We start from the raw sequence: 21,473 nt of genomic DNA, 5'->3' as shown, positions 1-21,473 counted from the left end.
GTGACCATGATCCAATGGTTTTAGCACAGAATTCTACCAACATTCAAAGAAGAGCTAATACCAATACTCCGCAAACTCTTCCACAAAATAGAAACTGAAGGAACAGTGTCAAACTCATTCTACAAAGCCACAGTCACTCTGATACCCTAAACCACACAAAAACTCAACAAAGAAAGAGAATTTCAGACCAATCTACCTTATGAACATTGATGCAAATATATTTCAGACCAGTTTCACTCATGAACATCCATGCAAAATGCTCAATAAAGTAGTCGCAAACCGAATTCAAGAACACAAGAAATACATCATCTACCATGATCAAGTAGGCTTTATCCCAAGGATGCAGGAGTTGTTCAACATATGAAAAATCCATCAATGAAATCCATCAAAAAACAAACTAAAAGAAAAACAGTCGCATGATCTCATTAACTTCAGCAACAGCCTTTGACAAAATCCAACTCTCCTTCATGATGACCATTTCAGAGACATCAAGAATACAAGGTTCTAAACATAATAATGAAAACAATATACAGCAAACTGATAGCCAAATCAAATTAAATGGAGAGAAACTCAAAGCAATTCCATTAAAATCAGGGATGAGACAAGGCTGCCCACTCTCTCTGTATCTCTTTAATATAGTACTTGAACTCCTAGCTAGAGCAATAACAAAACGAATGGAGATCAAGAAGATAAAATTGGAAAGAAAGAAGTCAAAGTATCCCTATTAGTGGATGATATGATATTATACGTAAGGGACTTCACAAATTTTATCAGGAAACTCCTACAGCTGATAAACACCTTCAACAAAGTGGCTGGCTACAAAATTAACTCGAAACCAGTAGCCACCCTATGCAGAAACAGCAAATGAGCTGAGAAAGAAATTAGGGAAACAACACCCTTCACAATAGCCACAAAAACCATAAAGTACCTTAGTGTAACTTTAACCAATCAAGGGAAGTATTTGCATGAAAAAAAAAATCAAGTCTCTGAAGAAAGAAATTAAAGAAGATACCAGAATATAGAAAGATCTCCAATGCTCATGGATCAGTATGATTAACATATTAAAAATCAAAATCTTATCAAAAGCAGTCTACAGAGTTTTCAACACAAGTCTTTACAGATCTTGAAAAAAAGTCTCTAATTATTATGGAAAAAAAAAAAAACCACAAAGAATAGCTAAAATAATCCTGTATAATAAGAGACCTTCAGGTGGGGTATGTCCACCCCTCATCTCAAGCTGTACTGTAGAACAACAGTAATAAAAACAATAGAGTACTGGTATAAAATCAGACTGGTATATGAATGGAATTGAATCAAAGACCCAGAAATAAACCCACACACCTACAGTCACTTGATTTTTGACAAAGAAGCTAAAACCATACAATGGAAAAAAAGATGGCATCTTCAACAAATGGTGTTGGTCTAACTGGAAGTCTACATGTAGAAATATGCAAATAGATGCATATTTATCACCTTGCACAAAACTAAAGTCCAAGTGGATCAAAGACCTCAACATAAAACCAGACACATTAAATGTTAGAAGAAAAAGTGGCTAAGAGACTTAATCTCATTGGCACAGGAGACAACTTCCTGAATAGAACTCCAACAGCACAGGCTCTAAGAGCAACAATAACTGAAACCTCATGAAACTGAAAAGTTGCTGTAAAGCAAAAAACATTGTCATCAGAACAAATTGACATACAAATTTCCTACAGACTGGGAAAGGATCTTCACCAACCCTGCAGCTGACATGGTGCTACTATCCAGAATATATAATGAACTAACGAAGTTAAACACCAACAAACCAAGTAATCCAATTAAAAAATGGGGTACAGAGCTAAACAGAATTATCAACAGAATATCTAACAGCAGAGAAACAAACAAATTCTCAAAGTCCTTAGTGATCAGGGAAATGCAATCAAAACGACCCTGAGATTCCACCTCACACCCATCAAAATGGATAAGATAAAAATCTTAAGAAATGACACACTCTGGAGAGGATGTGGAGAAAAAAGAAGCCTCCTCCATTGATGGTAGGAATGTAACCTTGCACAACCACTTTGGAAATTAATCTGGTGCTTTCTCAGAAAATTAGGAATAGTGCTACCTCAAAATCCAGCTATACCATTCCTTGGCATATATATAAAAGATGTTAACCATACAACAAAGCTGTGCTATGTTCATAGCAGCTTTATTCATAATAGCCAGAATCTGGAAACAACCTAGATGTCCCTCAACTGAAGAATGGATACAGAAGTTGTGGTACATTTACATACTGGAATACAACTCAGCAAGTAAAAACAAAGAAATCATGAAATTTACAGGCAAATGGAAGAAAGTAGAAAGGATCATCCTGAGTGAGGTAACCCAGAAGCAAAAACACACACATGGCATATACTTACTTATAAGTGGATATTAGCTGTATAATATAGGATAAACATACTAAAATCTATTGTCCTAAAGAAGCTAAACAACAAAGAAAACCCTAGGGAAGAAGCTTAATCCTCCTTCAGAAGGGCAAACAGGATAGACATTGGAAGTAGGAGAAGACAGAGAACAGGACCAGAGCCTTCCACAGGGGACCTGAAAGACTCTACCTGTAAGGGTATCGAAGGAGATTCATAGCCAAATTTTGGGCAGAGTTCATGAAATCTTATGGAAGAAGGAGGTGATAAAAGTCCTGGAGGATACAGGAGCTGCACAAGGAGACCAATACAGCCAAAAAACCTGTGCCCAGTGAGCCCTGTTGAGTCCAGTACTCCAACCAAGGATCATGCTTGAAGAGGACCTAGATACCCTACTTAGAGGAAGTGTGCTCAGTTAGCTAGTAAGGGGATTAGGGACTGTGTCTTGATAGGCTAGGGTCAGACAGAAGGAGAGGCGGTCCTCCAGTATTAGTGGACTAGGGGAGGGGCATAGGGGGTGAAGAGAGGGGGTGGGTGTGACTGGGCGGAGAGGAGGGAAGGAGCCACTCCCAGGGTACAATTGAATAAATTGTAATAAATAAAATTTAAAAACCAAAATGGCTTAGATCAAAAACTGAAGTGTCAGCTCATGGTAGTGAGGTTGTGAAGAAAGCGAAACACCTCCATTGCTCCCGTGCAAACCACTTTGGAAGTCAATCAGGTGCTTTCTCAGGAAATTGGGAATATTTCTATATCAAGACTTAGCTATACCATTCCTGGGCATATACCCAAAAGACCATACAACATACAACAAGGACATTTGCTCAACTATGTACCTTGCAGCTTTATTCACAATAGCCAGAAATTGGAAACAACCCAGATGTCCTTTAACCAAAGAATGGATAAAGATATTGTGGTACATCCACACAATAGAATACTACTCAGCTATGAAAAATAAGGAAATCATGAAATTTGCAGGCAAATGGAAGGAAGTAGAAAATATCCTTAGTGAGTTAACCCAGCCCTAGAAAGACATGCATGTTATTATATACTCACTTATAAGCGAATACTAGCCACATGATACAGGATAGCCATACTATAATCTACAGACCTAAAGATGCTAAATAAGAAGGAGAGTTCTAGAGAGTATGCTTAATCTTCATTCAGAAGAGCAAATAGAATAGACACCGAAAGTGGTTTAGAGAGAGAACAGAACTGGAGCCTACCATAGGTGACCTCTGAAAAACTCCACCCACCAGGGGATTGTGCAGATGCTGAGATTCACCAGCAAACTTTGGGCAGAGCACAGAGAGTCTTCTTTAAGAGTGAGGGGAGAGAAGGACCTGGAGGGAACAGAAACTCCACAAGAAGACCAACAGAGTCAACAAATCTGGGCTCAGGGGATCCTGCAGAGATTGATGCACCAACCATAGAGATTATAAACCTAGGTCCCCTGATCAGATGTAGCAGATTGGAGGTTCAGTCTCCATGTGGGTTCCCTAGTTTGGGGATCCGGGGCACTTGCTGTCATCGAATCTGTTGCCTGCATCTTGACAACTTCTCCCTGGTGGGGAGTCCCTGCTAGGCCACAGAGGAAGAGGATGCAGGCAGTCCTGATGAGACTTGATAGACTGTGGTCAGTTGGTAGAAGAAGAGGGCTCCCCCTTTTTGAGGACTAGGAGAGGAGGTTGGGAAAAGAGGGTAGGATTGGGAGGGGGGTAAAATTGGTATGTAAAGTGAATAAATTTAAAAAAAATAAATTTAAATTTAAAAAAAAGAAAGAAAAGAGTTCTGTGGCTGTAAAGTACAGAAGTCATGAATGAACAGGAGAGAGCAGATGAGCAGATAGAATTCCATGATGGCTTCCAGTGCTTTCTTGGGTATCACTTGGGGATAAGAACACATATAAAGTAAAGTTCAAGGTAGCATATTAAACACACATTTCCTTGCGTGTGTCTACATTATAAATAATTATAATACCTCACCTTAGATTGCTTCTATTACTTTTGTAGATCTTACTCAGCATACCCGAAAACAATGTGAGGTAATTCCTAATGGAACGCTTCATTAATGTTCAGCTCATTGTGGAGAAACTGTGGAACCTTAAACATCCTTCTCTGATTCAAAATATTTCCTTTGTGATATTATTGCGATGCCAACGGTGATAAACATCTTTTTTTTTTTCTTTAAAAAAGGCATTACCACAGCCTATTTAAAATAATTTAAGAATTTCATCACTGCTCCTTATGGGATCTGGTTTGGGCAGTTACTCAGTGGGTATTTTCATAGGGAAGTACAAGATGGAGACATGCTAATGCAAATTTGTGTATAACAGAAACTGCCACACAACTGGCAATATGAGTGATAGTGTGCCTAGCGCTACCTTCATGCAGAGTTGTGGCTTGGTCTCTAATATCTCCCGTTCCGATTCATACCTGAGTACTCTCACCAAGTCTGTGTGCTGTACCGTGGTCAGCCAGCAGTTTCACATTCCTCTCTATGGACCACTAACCTTTCATTGGAGCGTTCTAGGAGTAGTGTAAAATACTCCAAGGGTGGGCTTGGAAGGAGATGAGGGAGGGGGCCACAGCCGGGATACAAAGTGAATAAATTGTAGTAAATGGTAATAACAATAAAGAAAGAAAAGAAAAAAGAAAAATTACCCACATTATTGGTTGATTTTATCTTCACCTTTAAAGCTTAAGCCACCATAATACTCAGTCCTTCTCAGCTATTTGATTTAGAAAAACAGTAGCCAGAGGCTAAGTCCCAATAAGGGATTTTTAGCATGCTATCTAACACACTGTTGTGCCTCGATTCTTCATTGCCTTTACCCAGGCAAAATCACCACAGTTCCTGCAAGTATTTTAAGTGGAATCTGTGCATAGATGGAAAGCCAGTGTAGGAGCTAACTCAGGAAAACAATATTTTGCAACACTTGCAAATTAAATTCTTTAGACTCTTGCCTGCTTCATTTAACATGATTTTCCTGGCATCCAGCTTATCTCTCTTTAATTTAAAAATATAATATCCGGTACTAATTTTTTCCCCCTGGAAAAAGTGAAATCTCACTTGAAACAACTTTTCTAAGAAATTTTTTTTCGCAAAAAGTCAGAATCATGATTATTACAATATTTATTCCTAGTAGAAAAATAAAGTTTGACAATGAGCCTCATCATATGTTTTGATATCCTGCTCGATAGTCTTTCAGAGGCTTTCTGTGGTAGGCTCCTGTCCTGTTCCCTGTCTTCTCCCACTTCTTATGGATGTCTGTCTTATTTGCCCTTCTGAGTGAGGATTAAGCATCTTCCCTAGGGTCCTCCTTGTTGTTTAGCTTCTTTAGGACTATAGATTTTAGTATGTTTATCCTATATTACATGGCTAATATCCACTTATAAGTAAGTATATCACATATGTTTCTTTCTGCCTTTGGGTTACCTCACTCTAGACAGAGTGCAAGGAAACTTATGGAAGAAGGGGGAGATAGAAAGACCTGGAAGTGACAGGAGCTCGATGAGGAGAACAGCAGAGCCAAAAATCTGGGCCCAGGTGTCCTGCAGAGACTGATGACTCAATCAAGGACCATGCATGGAGAGGACCTAGACCCCTGCTCAGATGTATCCTATGGGCAGCTCCGTCTTTATGGGGGATTCCTAGGAAGTGGAACAGCAGCAATCTCTGGCATGAACTTGTTTGCTTGCTCTTTGATCACCTCCCCCTGGAGCCACAGAGAAAGAGGATCCAGACATTCCTGATGAGACCTGATAGGTTAGGGTCAGACAGTAGGGGAGGAGGACTTCCTCTATCAGTGGAATAGGGAAAGGGAATAGAGGGTAAGAGGGAGGCTGAGTGGGACTGGGAGGAGATGAGAGAGGGGCTACAGTTGGGGTATAAAGTGAATAAATCATAATAAATAATAATTAAATTAAAAAATGAAAAGTGAATAAATTATAATAGATAATAATAATAAGTTTTAAAAATTAACAATGATTATTTGATGAGGAAAATATTTAAGAATGGAAAAGGGGAACTTTACATCACAATGTCTCTTAGGTATAGTTGTACATTATTTTCATTGCTTTAAATGTTTTCTTTATTTTATGTGTGAGTAGTGCACACATGTATATACATTTATAAGTTCGTGTGTACATGCTTGTATTATGTGTGCAGTGTGCATAGTGTGGTAGGGGCCAGACCTATACCATTGTCTTCTTCAGCCATTTTTTATCTTATAATTTGAGACTGGGATATCTCATGAATCTTAATGATTCAGCTTAAAGGGCTATAAACCCTGCTCCACGAATCCTCCTATCCCACTAGCCTCTAGCTTCTTTCTTATGCTCAATCTCTGCTCTGGAATTATAGATCCATGCTAGCATGCCTGGCTCTTGTGTGGATGTTTAGTACCTAAATTCAGTTCCTATGTTTGTTCATCAAACCTTTTCCAGATTTAACTATCACTTCGGCCCTTTGATGCCTTCTTCATAATGTTTCCTGAAAAATTAGGACAACAATTTAATGTCACTTTTAACCAAATTTAAAGCATCACTAAATCATTAAAAATGTTAAATAATGAACTTTAATGATGGTTCTTTTCGTGACATGTACTTGTATGTACTGTATTAATATCTCTGCACCCTTTTCTAAGGCACAGTCCAATTTCTGTGTCTGACCAGCCTTGTGCTAATGATATATACAGAATGGTGATAACTATAAATGACTAATTTAAACAGCTGAAAATCAAAAAGAGACCAAATCATTCCAAGATTCTAAACCACATGTGTTTTTCCTGTAGAAAAGAAAATTAAAAAGCTACTCTTTGATATCCTAAATGACTGTTTATTAAAATAAAGGGTGTTTTAAAATTTTAATTTACTGAATAGTTTAAGTAGAATTAATATGTCAATCTATCATCATCATACTATGTAGTTAAGCATAATAAATACACACTTGTTTCTAAAGCTTTTATGATACTATACAATTGAGAACAAACACTTAGGAGTCATTATTATTTCCTTAATCGAGCAACTCTGAACAGTCTCAATGAAAAAAGTAAAATATGATATTACATAAATAGCAAAATGAATCCAATCTTTCATCATTATCTTTCTGCCTCTTTTTGGTTTAGTAACTTAGCAACAACCAACTGAGTTTGGGTTTTCTTTTGAAGTGCAGTTACATTTTTTTCTATTTAACAAAACATACTTTATTCTCAGCTGATGATGTCTTGTTTGGAGCAGTTAGCTCTACATTCAACTGTATTAAATCCCACCATGTGCTGTGTGCTCTAAGGCTCTGAAGACAACAGTGAGTCCAGTTTTTATTGGCAGGAGGTTTAAGTCTAGTGGAAAAAGGTGTTTCTAAAAGGCATTCTAAAACTAAAGATAAATTAAGTATAATATTTACAGAGGATTCAAAATGCCAAGACCATAGTATTATAGATTTATTTTATTCACATGAAAACATCATGTTTACATAGTGTTCGGTCTTATAAAATGATCCCTTAAATCTTTTTAGATGAGCAGTCCCAAGTCAAATTAAAATTATAGTAGATATTTATCCATCTTCATCTTACTCTCCTATTAACCCATCTCAGAATGAACAGAAATCACTTTATGATGACCTTTTCAGCAGACATACAAACAAGAAAATTCACTAAAATATGAGCAACAGAATGAATTTTGACTTTAACACTTCAATTTTTTTACAGTATTTTAAAATAAAGTATTGTGATATAGGATAATTACATAAAAATCACAAAATACACAACATTCTACCACTCCTTTGCTTTACCCACATGAATGACTGAAAACCTAGTATAAAACTAACAATGTGTGATAGAATAAAAATATTCCATGAACAAATACATGCATTGCTAGTGCTCTCATGAAGTACTATCTGCAACAGATGTTCAATCATTTTTTTGAAAAATGAATAGGAAATTAAATTCCTCCAGAGGAATTTTAATTGAACAACATGGCTTCCAGGCCAAGGGATCACAGCTGAAGACTTAGGTAAAGTGTGATTATAATGGAACACAGGTGTGTGTTTAGTACACACCTTAATCCCCCTGGTTGGAATTTAGTACACACCTAAATTATGGTCTATCTTTTAATACCAAACAGTGATGTCTCATTGAAGGGAATACAAAGTCAGAGAAAGGTTTGGCAGAATGAGTCAGAGATAGGATACACCCAACTCTCAGGAGAACAGACAGGAAAGAGCAGATGCTTAAGAGCTGGACACAGAGAGAAAGAGAGGGAGAGAGAGCGAGCAGGGGAGTTTGTGGAGACAGTAGAGTTTGGGTGTACCTTACATGTTGGTGAAATTCAGTTGAGTGGAAATGAGTTTGTACAACTCAGTTCATAGAGTTCAGAGGAACATTTTCTAAGCAGAGCAATTCAGTGAGAAGTGGCAAGAAGCCAGTTAGAATCAGTCAGCTTGGGGAGGAGTTTTGAGCCACTGCAGCTGAGCTGCCAGCCCGAGTTCAGAAGAAAAAACCAAACCAACCAAACAAAAAACACTGGAAAGGCTGAGCGTATTCAGCAGTATGGGGGATGAAAACATTCTAGGCCTAAGTTAGCAGACTAAGACTAGAAGCTGAAGACTTCAAGATTCAGGCTTGCAAAAGACTAGATTGTACAGAGGCTGGAAGCTTCCAGGCCTAGGCCTAGGGATATTTAGATAGAAACCCTCTGCGATAAGCCCAAGCCATATACTGTTAAAGCTTGGATACTGCTCTCATCTCAACCCCTCATCTGAGAAAATGAAAACATTTACAACTTTCACCAATGATTCCTTGGTTTTGTTTATCATCTTACATGTGTATTTTTTCCTTATCTGTTGTATTTATTGTTTACCTGCCTTTGCTAAAATGTAAACTCAATGGGAACATGATTATGGTCTATTCTTTTCCTTAGTACCTCTTAGGTGCTTTTAATGTTGTCTGCCATTCAATAAATATTTGTTGAATAAATGAGAGGATCATGGCCTAACTGTAATGTCAGTACTATGCAGATGGAGAACTGAAAGTTAGAGTTCGGTAAATTTATCCAGCATTACCCTGAAAGCTACAAAAGCCAATAAAGAATAAAGGTGATTAATTTTGTCACAAAATACAAATAACATTAACTCTTATGCTTTACACACCTTATATCATTCATCAAAAGCCTAACTTAATAATGTATTTTACTTAAGGCTTTACTTTACTTACTTGCTGATCATTTAAGGAATAAATTAAATTTCTAGGCCCAAGTATTCTTTTCAGAGATTTTTTTAAACAACTTATGTAGCTTTTGTGTGTTTATGTGCATCAAAGATAGGTATTAACTAGGTTTGTAGTTCAACACAACACGTGGATACTAGGGAACATAAGTCACAAGCATATATAATGTAAATCTTTTTGTGAGGAGAATTCCAAGACATTTGTTCACTATAATATGCTTAGATTTGGGTTATAAAATGAAATTCAGTTGTCAGAATGCCACACTGATCTTCCTTATATAAAAGTATGGAAGAAGGGGGACCTAAAAGGACCCAGAGGGTACAGGAGTCACGCAAGGAAACCAACAAAGCCAACTGCAGAGACTGATGCATCAACCGAAGACCATATATAGAGAGGACCTTGAATTGCTGCTCAGATGTAGCCCATAGACAACTCAGTCTCCATGTGAGTTCCACAGTAAGGAGAGAAGAGACAGTCTCTGGCATGAACTAGGTTAGCTGTTCCTTGATCACTTCTCTCTGGTGGGGCAACACATAGGAAGAGTATCCAAGGAGTCCTGAAGGGACCTGATAGGCTAGAGGCTAGGGTCAGACAGTGGGGGAGGAGGACCTCCCCTATCAGTGGACAAGGGAAGAGAGATAGGGAGTTAAAATGAGGGAAGGTGAGATGGGGAGGAGATGAGAGAGGGGCTACAATTGGGATACAAATAGAATAAATTGTGGAGAAGAAGAAGAAAGAAGAAAGAAGAAGGAGAAGAAGAGGACGAGGAGGAGGAGGAGAAGGAGGAGGAGAACACCTTTGCTCATGTTTAGTATACCCTGTGGCTACATTACCCTAAGAAGTCATTCATTCATTAATTCATCCAAATGACAATTCATATCATATTCAGAGCAATTCTATAAGTATTACTGTAGAGAAAATGTTACTACCGTTTACAAGACACAACCATGTTTTCTTTGTTCATTTGCTATGTTTTCTATATGTTCCAACTGACATTTGGTATGACTGGTAGTCTGTACCTTGATTAGTTTAATAATTAGTTATTGCTTATTAATCATAGTTAGTGCTTTTGTTTAATTTTTTAGGCAGTGGAAGATAATTTTTTTTTATTTAATCAGAACTGAAAGTATAAATGCTGTTTTTATTCCTGTTAGAGGACAATTTCTTTCTTTCCTTCCTTCTTTCTTTCTTTCTTCCTTTCTTTCTTTCTTTCTTTCTTTCTTTCTCTCTCTCTCTTTATTTTTGCTTTATAGAAAATTTATTGCAACATTCCAACAGTGTATTACTTTTCTCTCTTTTTTTTGAATTTTATTTTTTTCTTATCAGTTACATTTTATTAACTCTGTAACCCAGCCGTGTCCCGATCCCTCATTCCCTCCCAGTCCCTCCCTCCCTCATCTCCACTGTGCCCCTTGCCAAGTCCACTGATAGGGGGGACCTCCTCCCCATTCATCTGATCCTGTTTTATCAGGTATCTTCAGGACTGGCTGCAAAGCTCTCCTCTGTGGCCTAACAGGACTGTTCCTCCCTTGGGGGGTGGGGAGGCCAAAGAGCCAGTCATTGAGTTCCTGTTAGAAATAGTCCTTGTTCCCCTCACTATGGGAAACCAATTGGTTACTGAGCTACCACAGGCTACATCTGAGCAGAGGTTCTAGGTTACATTCATACATGGTCCTTGGTTGCATGTCAGTCTCAGAAAAGACCCTGTGCCCAGATATCTTTGGTCCTTGTGGAGCTCCTATCCTTTCCTCATCAGACTAACTCCCCTTCTTTCTTATGATTCCCTGTACTCTGCCAAAGGTTTGGTCATGAGTCTTTGCTTTGAAAACACTGCTAGTTAGAGTCTTTCAAATGCGCTCAGTAGACTCCTGTCAATGTTCAATGTGCATCCCATCTGTCTTTCAAAACGAGGATTGATAATCTTACCCCATGTCTGCTCTCTTGATTATCTTTTTTAGGTGTATAGATTTCATTATGTTTATCGTATCTTATAGGTCTATATAAGTGAGTATATACCGTGTTTGTCTTTCTCCTTCTGGGATATTTCACTCAGTATGATCTTTTCTAGATCCCACCATTTGCCTGCAAATTTCATGATTTCCTCCTTTTTGATTGCTGAGTAGTATTCCATTGTGTAAAAATACCACAATTTCTGTACCCATTCCTCCATTGATGGACATCGGGGTTGTTTTCAGGTTCTGGCTATTACAAATAAAGCTGCTATAAACATGGTTGAGCAAATATCCCTTTTGTGTACTTGAGCAAACTTTGGGTATATACCTAGCAGTGGTATAGCTGGGTCTTGAGGAAGCACTATTCCTAATTGTCTTAGAAAGCGCCAGATAGATTTCCAGAGTGGTTGTACCAGTTTACATTCCCACCAGCAGTGGAGGAGGGTTCCCCTTTCTCCACAACCTCTCCAGCATGTGTTGTCCCTTGTGTTTTTCATCTTGGCCATTCTGATGGGTGTAAGGTGATATCTCAGGGTCGTTTTGATTTGCATTTCCCTGATGGCTAATGAGGATGAGCATTTCTTTAAGTGTTTCTCTGATATTCGATATTCCTTTGTCGAGAATTCTCTGTTTAGCTCTGTTCCCCATTTTTTAATTGGATTACTTGGTTTGCTGCTTTTCAGCTTCTTTAGTTCTTTGTGTATACTCGATATTAGTCCCCTGTCAGATAAAGGGTTAGTGAAGATTCTTTCCCAATCTGTAGGCAGGCATTTTGTTTTGATGACAGTGTCCTTTGCTTTACAGAAGCTTTTCAGTTTCATGAGGTCCCATTTATTGATTGTTGCTCTTAGAGCCTGTGCTGTTGGTGTTCTGTTCAGGAAGTTGTCTCCTGTGCCAATGAGTTCTAGGCTGTTCCCCACTTTTTCTTCTAACAGATTTAGAGTATCTGGTTTTATGTTGAGGTCTTTGACCCACTTGGACTTTAGTTTTGTGCAGGGTGATAAATAGAGATCTATTTTCATTTTCCTGCATGTGGACATCCAGTTGGACCAGCACCATTTGTTGAAGATGCTGTCTTTTTTCCATTGAATGGTTTTGGCTTCTTTGTAAAAAATCGAGTATTCATAGGTGTGTGGGTTTATTTCTGGATCTTCTATGCGGTTCCATTGATCCTCCTTTCTGTTTTTATGCCAACACCATGCAGTTTTTATTACTATTGCTCTGTAGTACAACTTGAGATCGGGGTTGGAGATACCTCCAGATGATCTGTTGTTGTACAGGATTGTTTTGGAGATTCTGGGTTTTTTGTTTCTCCATATGAAGCTGAGAATCTTTTTTTCAAGGTCTGTAAAAAATTGAGTTGGTATTTTGATTGGAACTGCATTGAATCTGTAGATTGCTTTTGGCAGGGTGGCCATTTTCACAATGTTAATCCTACCAATCCATAAGCACGGGAGATCTTTCCATCTTCTGAGATCTTCTTCAATTTCTTTCTTCAGAGACTTGAAGTTTTTCTCAAACAGGTCTTTCACTTGCTTGTTTAGTGTCACCCCAAGGTACTTTATGTGGTTAGTGGCTATTGTGAAGGGTGTTGTTTCTCTAATTTCTTTCTCGGCCCTTTTGTCTTTGGTATACAGGAGGGCTTCTGATTTTTTTGAGTTGATTTTGTATCCTGCCACTTTGCTGAAGGTGTTTATCAACTGGAGGATTTTGAAAGGAAGAGGTCATAGTGTCATCATTTGCAGATGATATGATAGTATATATGAGTGACCCCAAGAATTCAACCAGAGAACTCCCATCCAGTTGATACTTTTCTCTCTTAAACATCTTGCTTTGCAGCTTCCTTCACCCTTTTTGCTTAGAAGCCAAGGAGCCAGGCATTAGCCCAGGCCATGCAAAAACTGGCAAAAGCCTTCAAGTTCTTTTCTTCGGTGATGACTGGCTTTCTCCTTTTTGTAGACATTCTGGATGGGCATCACAGGTCCCGTTAGCTGGGTGGATAATTTAAGCTCTTCAGCAGAACTATCTCCCTTGTTGGGAGCAGAGGGCTTTCCGGGGAAAAGCATGAGCTTGGAGCGGTACTCCCTCAGGTGCTGCGGCAGCCTGGCCTGTAGTGACCCAGTGGATGTGTTTCGCCTCCTTGGGTCCACAGAGATGCCGTCGACGACCGTGCAAGCCGTTTTCTTATGGATACCAGCCGCCTGGAGTTCTTCCGGGCTGAAGCCCCTGCCAGCTCGGACCTTGGTGTGGTATCAAAACTGTAGGGCACCTCACCACGGGCCTGACATGGGACAAGGGGCAATGCGGCTTGCGTCTGCGGATTTTGTGTGTCGCCTGGTTGAACCGAGCGCCCACCAGCCGCTGCCAGTCCCTGTTGAAGTGGAGCTTTAGGATCATGCCATTCCAGCCGGGCGCCATGGCTTCCTCCCAGCAGGAGAACGGCCGAGCGGAAAGGAGGAAAACATCTTTTCACTCAGCCCATATGCATTTTTAAATACTTCTAAAGGTTGTATTTTTTTTTAAGATTATAAGTAATTACATCTTTTCTGCCCTTTCATTTCCTCCTTCCAACAACTCCCATGTGTCTACTCTTTGTTCTCTCTCAGATTTATGCCTTTTTACTTTGTTATTTTATAAGTATGTTGTTTCATATATATAATATAATCTTTGCAACATATATAATCTTTTTGATATATATCTTTGCAACCCTTATACTGGGCATGGTGGTGCATACCATAACTCCAGAACTCCAGAAACTGAGACAGGAAGATTACAAATTTAAGGACATCTGGATTATATAGAAAATTAAAACAAACATGGGCTTACAAAATTGTAAATAATAATAATATATAAAATAAGTATATATAATTATATAAAATAATAAAAATAATAATAAAAACAAAAACTAAAAAATAATTCATTTTTCTAGAATATGCCTGTGTCATGACTCCTTTCTCTGGTTCTGCAAATACACAAAAAAGAAATAAGTTGATAGCTATAAAAATGACTCATTTGTGATTATTTTATAGTTTTCTTTCATTCTAAAATTGAAGAAACAGAACTATGGAAACTAGCATGCCTTTACACAGATATGGGGAATTCATATCCTTAATATGTCACATATAACATGATTTCCCACAATTCCACATTGACTACCCTATGCTGAAAACTGGAGAAGTAGAGACTATAAAAAAAATGGACATAATGAAAACAATACTAATGTGACTGCAATATATATTATATAACATATATAAATATATTATATATAGATTAATATATAATTATATATATATATATATAGTGTTTGTTCAGCTTCTCTCTAACATTTCATTCACACTTTGAAATTATGGATTTTGTCACTGAATAGTAACGACATGATTATGTGATCATTGCATTGTCACAAAATAAATATAAATAAAACAATAAAAGAAAAACCCAAGAAGTCTCACGTAAGGATAGTAGGGCATTTCGTTTCATAACAAGAGAAAGAACGTCTTTTCTGCTATTACTAAATACTCTTCCTGTGCACATGGCAGCTTCCATCCTGGCTTCACACCCCTCCAGCCACAGCAGTAAATGTGGGTTGCAATCTGTGTCTGCGTCCCAACATTCTCAGGCCCTCATAGTCATAGTCCTTCCCAGAAGAATAACCAAGGATAGGAGATGTATTACTCACCAAAGAGGTTTCACATTTTAGTCCTTGGGAAACGGACTCTTACAGAAAATAAGACTCACAGCAAAAGAAAAAAAAAAAAAGTCATCCATCCGTAGAGTAAATAGGAGCCTCTGATTCATCGTTACCATTGACATCCTGAAAATGTGCCTCATGTGCTCTCCCAGCCTTCTTTATTAGTGTCACAACTACTCCTTACCAGTCTTATCTATGTGCCTTCCCATCCTTCAGAGCCCATCTTCACCTCTTCCTACCTGCCAATCAGGCTCCATCAGCATAAGCTGTTTTGTTTCCTCCTGTTATCTTGCTAAAGAGCCACGATAGAATTCATTTCCACTGAGACTTCAGCTCCATGGTACTCTACAATGTTTCTCACAACGACTAGATTTCTCTTGATGGGTGAGGCATTCAGAAACAAACTTAGATTAATACTAATTTTGGCTCATGAAACATTCTCACCTTGGGGCTGTGCAGGTGCTCCATTTTCCTGCAGTGATTAGTTATTTTTAAATAATGAAGTAATTACCCATCAATATAGAATGTACAAAATGGTAGGATCTTGGTTAAAACTAAATATAAAATTGGATTCTTCCAATCCTTTGCTCTGTTTTGTCCATTTAAATTCTATGGTTGGCATTCTTTTGTTTTCAAACATGTTGTTTATATCTATTTTTAACTATAAAATTATAGATTCATATGCTTGTATATTACTTCAGTTTTTAAATATTCTGTAAGAATTGTTTCCATGTAACCTTTCAGCTATCACAATATTTATTGTCGAGGGGCTCTTCACAGGCTTCTTCACTATTCTTTACTCATTGAAGTTACTCCGGAGTAGCTGTATCGCATTATATTATAGTTTTCTAGTAATGATTTGGTACGTCAACACTCTAATCACGGTTTTTATATGACATGCTGATAGCTGTTTTCAGTTTCTTGCTAATTTTTAGCTGATTTTATTTTCTTGCTAATTTATTTTCTATTGTTATTAAACTATTGATTTAGCATGTTTTAATACTTGTATGTTGGAGAGAATGACCTTCAACTTCTAATATTCATGCCTCTATCTCATAAAGTGCTGGGATTGCAGGTATGTACTGCCATGATTTGGTTTTATGTTTTACTGTGGATTTATATCAAGGTGTTTTGCATGCTAGGTAAAGTTCTACCAACTGAGCTGTTTTCTGGTCATAGAAAGTTCTTTTTTTATTATTCTTTTTTTTATTTAACTTTTATTAATTACACTTTATTCATTTTGTATCTCCCCATAAGCCCCTCCCTCCTCCCCTCCCGGTCCCACCCTCCCCCCCCTTTCTGCATGCATGCCCCTCCCCAAGTCCACTGATAGGGGAGGTCCTCCTCTCCTTCTTTCTGATCTTAGTCTATCAGTTCTCATCAGAAGTGGCTGCATTGTCAGGGTTCTAGGTTATCTCCATGAATAGTCCTTGGTTGGAGTATGAGTCTCTGGGAAGTTCCCTGGGTTCAAATTTTCTTTTTCTGTTGCTCTCCTTGTGGAGTTCCTGTCCTCTCCAGCTCTTACTATTTCCCACTTCTTACATAAAATTCCATTCACTCTGCCCGTCAGTTGGCCATCAGGCTCAGCATCTGCTTTGACAGTCCGCATGGCAGAGGCTTTCAGAGGCCCTCTGTGGCAGGTTACTAGGTTGTTTCCTGTTTTCTTCTTCTGGCTTTCAGAGGCCCTCTGTAGCAGGTTCCTAGGTTGTTTCCTGTTTTCTTTTTCTTCTGATGTCCATCCTCTTTGCCTTTCAGGATGGGGATTGAACATTTTAGTTAGGGTCCTCTCTTTTGCTTAGTTTGTTTAAATGTACAGATTTTAGTGGGTTTATTTTATGTTGTATGTTTATATGAGTGAGTATATACCGTGTGTGTCTTTTTGCTTCTGGGACAACTCACTCTTTTTAACTTATTCATCATAATATCTCAAGACATAAATTTTACATATTGTATAAACAAATGAATAAATTATTCACTCCAAACACATAAGCTCCTTATATTTCCTTAATCAAACTATTTCCTTATCTTACTGGTCACATGTTCTTCAACAGCCATGATAAATAGTAACTTTGTGATTTTTAAGCACCCTCAAACATATGTGTTTCTATTTTCCTGCTGACATAGTTGGACAACCACAATGGAGAATCACTACAATGAATGTACTTTGATGAAAATTTTAGATGAGAAAAATATTAATACATTCTATGTACTAAGTAATCAACAAGTAGCAACATATATTAATACTGTTATAACTGCTATTAGTTTCACTGGCATGAAGACAGCCACCATATGTGTGGTTTTCCTTCATGAAACCTCTGCTCAGCTTAGCAAAACTCATAGGAGGTTCCTCCATGTTGTCTATAGAGAGCCGTGGCCTACCGCTACCACATACCTAAGACCTTGTTCTCATCCTCTCAGTCAGCCCACAACAGGGCTATGAACTCTTCCTTCAGAAAAATGACCTGCTTCTTCAGTGCATGAATCGCTAGCTTTCTTCATTTGAATGACTAATCCACACTCTTATCACTGTAAACCACTCCAGATTTGATAACAAATAAGAAACTTAAGCAAAGTTTCAAGTCTAAGGGGGTCTATTTGGAAAAGCATTGGATTATTTTTTCTAAGAAACTTCCTTGCGCCCACTTTATTTCATATCATGGCTCCTTCACATTTTGATTTGTATATTTACTTACTTACTAACTTTAACTTGTTTCCACTTGTTTGATCTTTTACATACCTACTATTAAGACTACATTCCCAACCAAGAACCAGAAACGAGATTTCCCAGAGATCTATGGTAAGGTATTTAAAAAAATACTGACAAAATGATTTTTTAATGATATTCTGGTATACTCATCAGCGCCATGTTCAGCCATCATCAGAGAAGCTTCCTCTTGCAGCAGATGGGAACAAATATAGATACCCACAGCCAGACATTACTGAGAGAGAGACCTTGGAACACTCAGATCTAAATCTGATGTCTCCATCAAATTCCTCACTTCAGAGCTCAGAGAAGCTCATGGAAGAGTACACAGAAGAACTGTAAAAGCCAGCAGAGGTGGAGGACACTAGGAGAACGAGGCCTTCTACATCAGCCAAGCAACGCTCATAGGAACTCACAGAGACTGCAGCAAGCCTAGGGCCTGCAAAGGTCTCTACCAGGTCCTTTCTGTATATGATATAGATTTCAGTTTAGTGTTTTTATGGGGTTCCTGGGTCTGTGAATGAGTGAGTCTCAAATGTTTGCGACTTTTCTTGGGCTCTTTTCCTTCTGTTGGCTTGCCTTCTCCAGCTTTGGTGTGATAGTTTTTGTTTTATTTTGAATTTTATTTTGTTACATTTTATGTCTTAAAAACTGTGTTTTTCTAATGAGAGCCAGAAAGCAAGCAAATCTAGATGGGGGAGGGGATAGGAAGGAAGTGGTAGAAATAGAGGAAGGGGAAACAAAACTGTAATTAGAACGTATTGTATGAGATAGGAGTCTGTTTTCAATAAAAGGTAGGGAAGAGTCCAATACAATACAAAGATTAAAAGGAATATATTTCCAATTAATTGCATACTTGCTTCTAAATACTAATGAGAATATTGAACAGTTGAAAATCATAAAAATATGCCCTTACTAAAACTAGCTTTCTAATAACATGTTTATTTTATATTCATGTATAAAAATCAATGCAACAAAGAATTTCTAATATTTAAGCATGTCACATGAAAACACAATGTGATTTAGTTACCACCAATATTCACATATAAAGTTAAAGGAGATTTTTATTTCATCGTGACCACTAAGTGACATTTTCCTTCTTGATAAACCATAGGCTAACAAGGTAGTAATACAGTATAAACAGAGACTGCAAACATGAGAATCTAAGAAAGGTATATAGCTATTTGATGAAACATACATAAAATAAAAATAAAGTAGATTTTAAAGAGATCAGAAAATAAACATTTTATAAAGAGTTACAAGATTTCATGCTAAATAGGATAGTGGGAGATAGATGAAAATTTACTTTATAACACCTGCAAAAGAAAAAATATAAGGGAGTGACCCAAAAATAAGAATTAAGACACGTTACCTGAACTGAATTTTAATGTTTTTGTGATTAATATTGTAAGAAAATCCGATTCAGAATTAATAAGCTTTAAAGGCTTCCATTGTTAGGAATTAAGTGACAGAAAATGGTACGGTACTCATGATCCAGTGACAATACAAGGGACAGCAATATCCCTTGTGTCTACTTCAAATAAGTCAGTCTAATACAGAAAGAGATTGTTTCACCCCAGGAAGGATCACGGTGTGTTTGCTGTTCTCTGGGTTTTCTATATCAGTTGGGAAATGCTAGGTGTTTTTCAGAGCCCTGTTAAAATATTTAGGTCTGGGGATGTAGTCGAGCTCAGTCTTGTCTGGCATGCACAATGGCATTGTCTTGATCCCTAGCACAAGGAAGGAATCAAAATTCTTGTTGTTACCCTATTTTATTACCAATATTTTCTAAACCACAAATCAGCCTTTAACCAAGGAGTAGTCACATACCTCAGGAAAGGCTCTTTCATGTTGATTTACTAATAGGATTATTATGTAAGGAAGCTGGGAGAAATCATTGGAATTCCATGCATCTCTGTATAAGCATTAAAGAAAGACTTAGTTACTTTCAATGATAGTAATGTCTTCACTGTGTTTTGCAAAGAAAAAAAATCCTCACTTGTCTTTCTTTATAATAAGAAACTAGTCCTGCCACCCTGCAGTTACAGGACAAATGTGGTGTCTAGCCAAGGTGACACATTCATTTTTGTTCTTCCCAAGAACATCTTCAGTTGTCTGTACTTGAAAATAACTAAAAGTAAATAAATAACTATTTGAATACAAATACTCACATTGCTATACAGTTTTTATAATTCTCATGTCACAGCATTTGAATTAGTTTTCAGCAAATATTAACCACCATGTCTCATCTACTGATAGCATCTCCACAGACTTACATAAAAGTCACAGATCTGAAAGGAGTGTTGATTATTATAAGTAATGCATGCACCAGAACAGTCTATCATTACTGACGATTTTTATACATTACAAATTAATATGAAATGTTTAGGGCAAAGCTCCATTTCCACAAGACACATTATTAAAACCATAAAAGCTATTTCTTTCCTTTTAAGAAATGTCACAAATAAAATATGATTCTATTTCTGTGGTACTCTTTCTGTTACTGATAATCAGATTTATCTCAAACTATTATATATATAATGAATTGCAGAGAAAAGTCATCATTATTAAACTTTGAGATAAACTCTTTTCTTAAAATAGGGATAATTAAAAAAACAGAGAGTAGGCTTTCTCAGGATTAGATTGCAGTGATAGCAATTTCAATCTGATACTGGGAGGTGAGACCAGAATGATAGCTCAGCTGTTAAAGAGCAAGGCTCACACTTCAAAATGGTACCGGACATAAAAAGGATGTGGTGTGATGCTTTCTAGAAGGTAGGGAAGAACAAATTTGGAGAACAACTGAATAAACCATCAAACCTTTGATATTAAAATAGATGCAATGCCTTTAGAACAACTACAAAATAATGACCTCTCAGTAATAAAATCCTGGGTTCACATTTCAGTTGCCATCCATGGAGTCTTCAGAAATACATCGTACATTTTAATGCTAATTCCTAGAGAAATAAAGAATAAGAATTGAGCTGTTGCTGGTGTAGTACCTGAAAAAGTGCAGCTACATAGCTGTCCCTTTCTATCTCACGTGTCAGCCTATCAGGCAGACTGACCAATAAAACAGTACATAAGCTTCTTGTGGCTTTCAAAAGGGAGTATACATTTGTTGCATAGAAATAAGGTGGTCCCTTAGAAGATTAAAAAGTGGCTTTAGACTGTCTCAGTTTCTAGGTTTTTCAGTATTTCTTCTCCACCTTTCTCAATGTCCTGCTGGAGAAAGGTAATTTTACTATGGTCCCTTCCTAACAGAGAGGAAAGATGCAGCCTATCTAAAGAATAAAAACTATCCCACCAGCTGAGGAGAGCTAAGCCTCAAATTAAAAGTCATAAAGCTAGGACCCAAGATGGTGGTGCCGATAGCACACTGTGTCTGATCAGCAGGACAGGAGTGACTGCACAGAGACCAAGAGACTGAACTGTGGGCCCCCAAACACCAGAGACTGTGTCCCCAGGTGAGAGGAAACCTCACCGTGAGGGAAACAAT

The 21,473-nt window shown here is 37.7% G+C and overlaps 1 protein-coding gene and 1 pseudogene across 3 annotated transcripts in view; both read right to left on the bottom strand.

Moving 5' to 3' along the window:
- Erbb4 (erb-b2 receptor tyrosine kinase 4) overlaps window positions 1–21,473 on the bottom strand; it is a 1,095,063-nt gene that overhangs the window by 394,786 nt on the left and 678,804 nt on the right. The window lies entirely within an intron of this gene.
- On the bottom strand, window positions 13,363–14,000 carry LOC129683621 (60S ribosomal protein L13-like; annotated as a pseudogene).

Source organism: Psammomys obesus, unplaced genomic scaffold (genome assembly GCF_907164565.1).
Source record: "Psammomys obesus unplaced genomic scaffold, mPsaObe1.curated_primary_1811, whole genome shotgun sequence".
NCBI lineage: Eukaryota > Metazoa > Chordata > Mammalia > Rodentia > Muridae > Psammomys > Psammomys obesus.
Note: the sequence above shows the minus strand (reverse complement) of the source record. Positions and strands in the feature narration are given on the sequence as shown.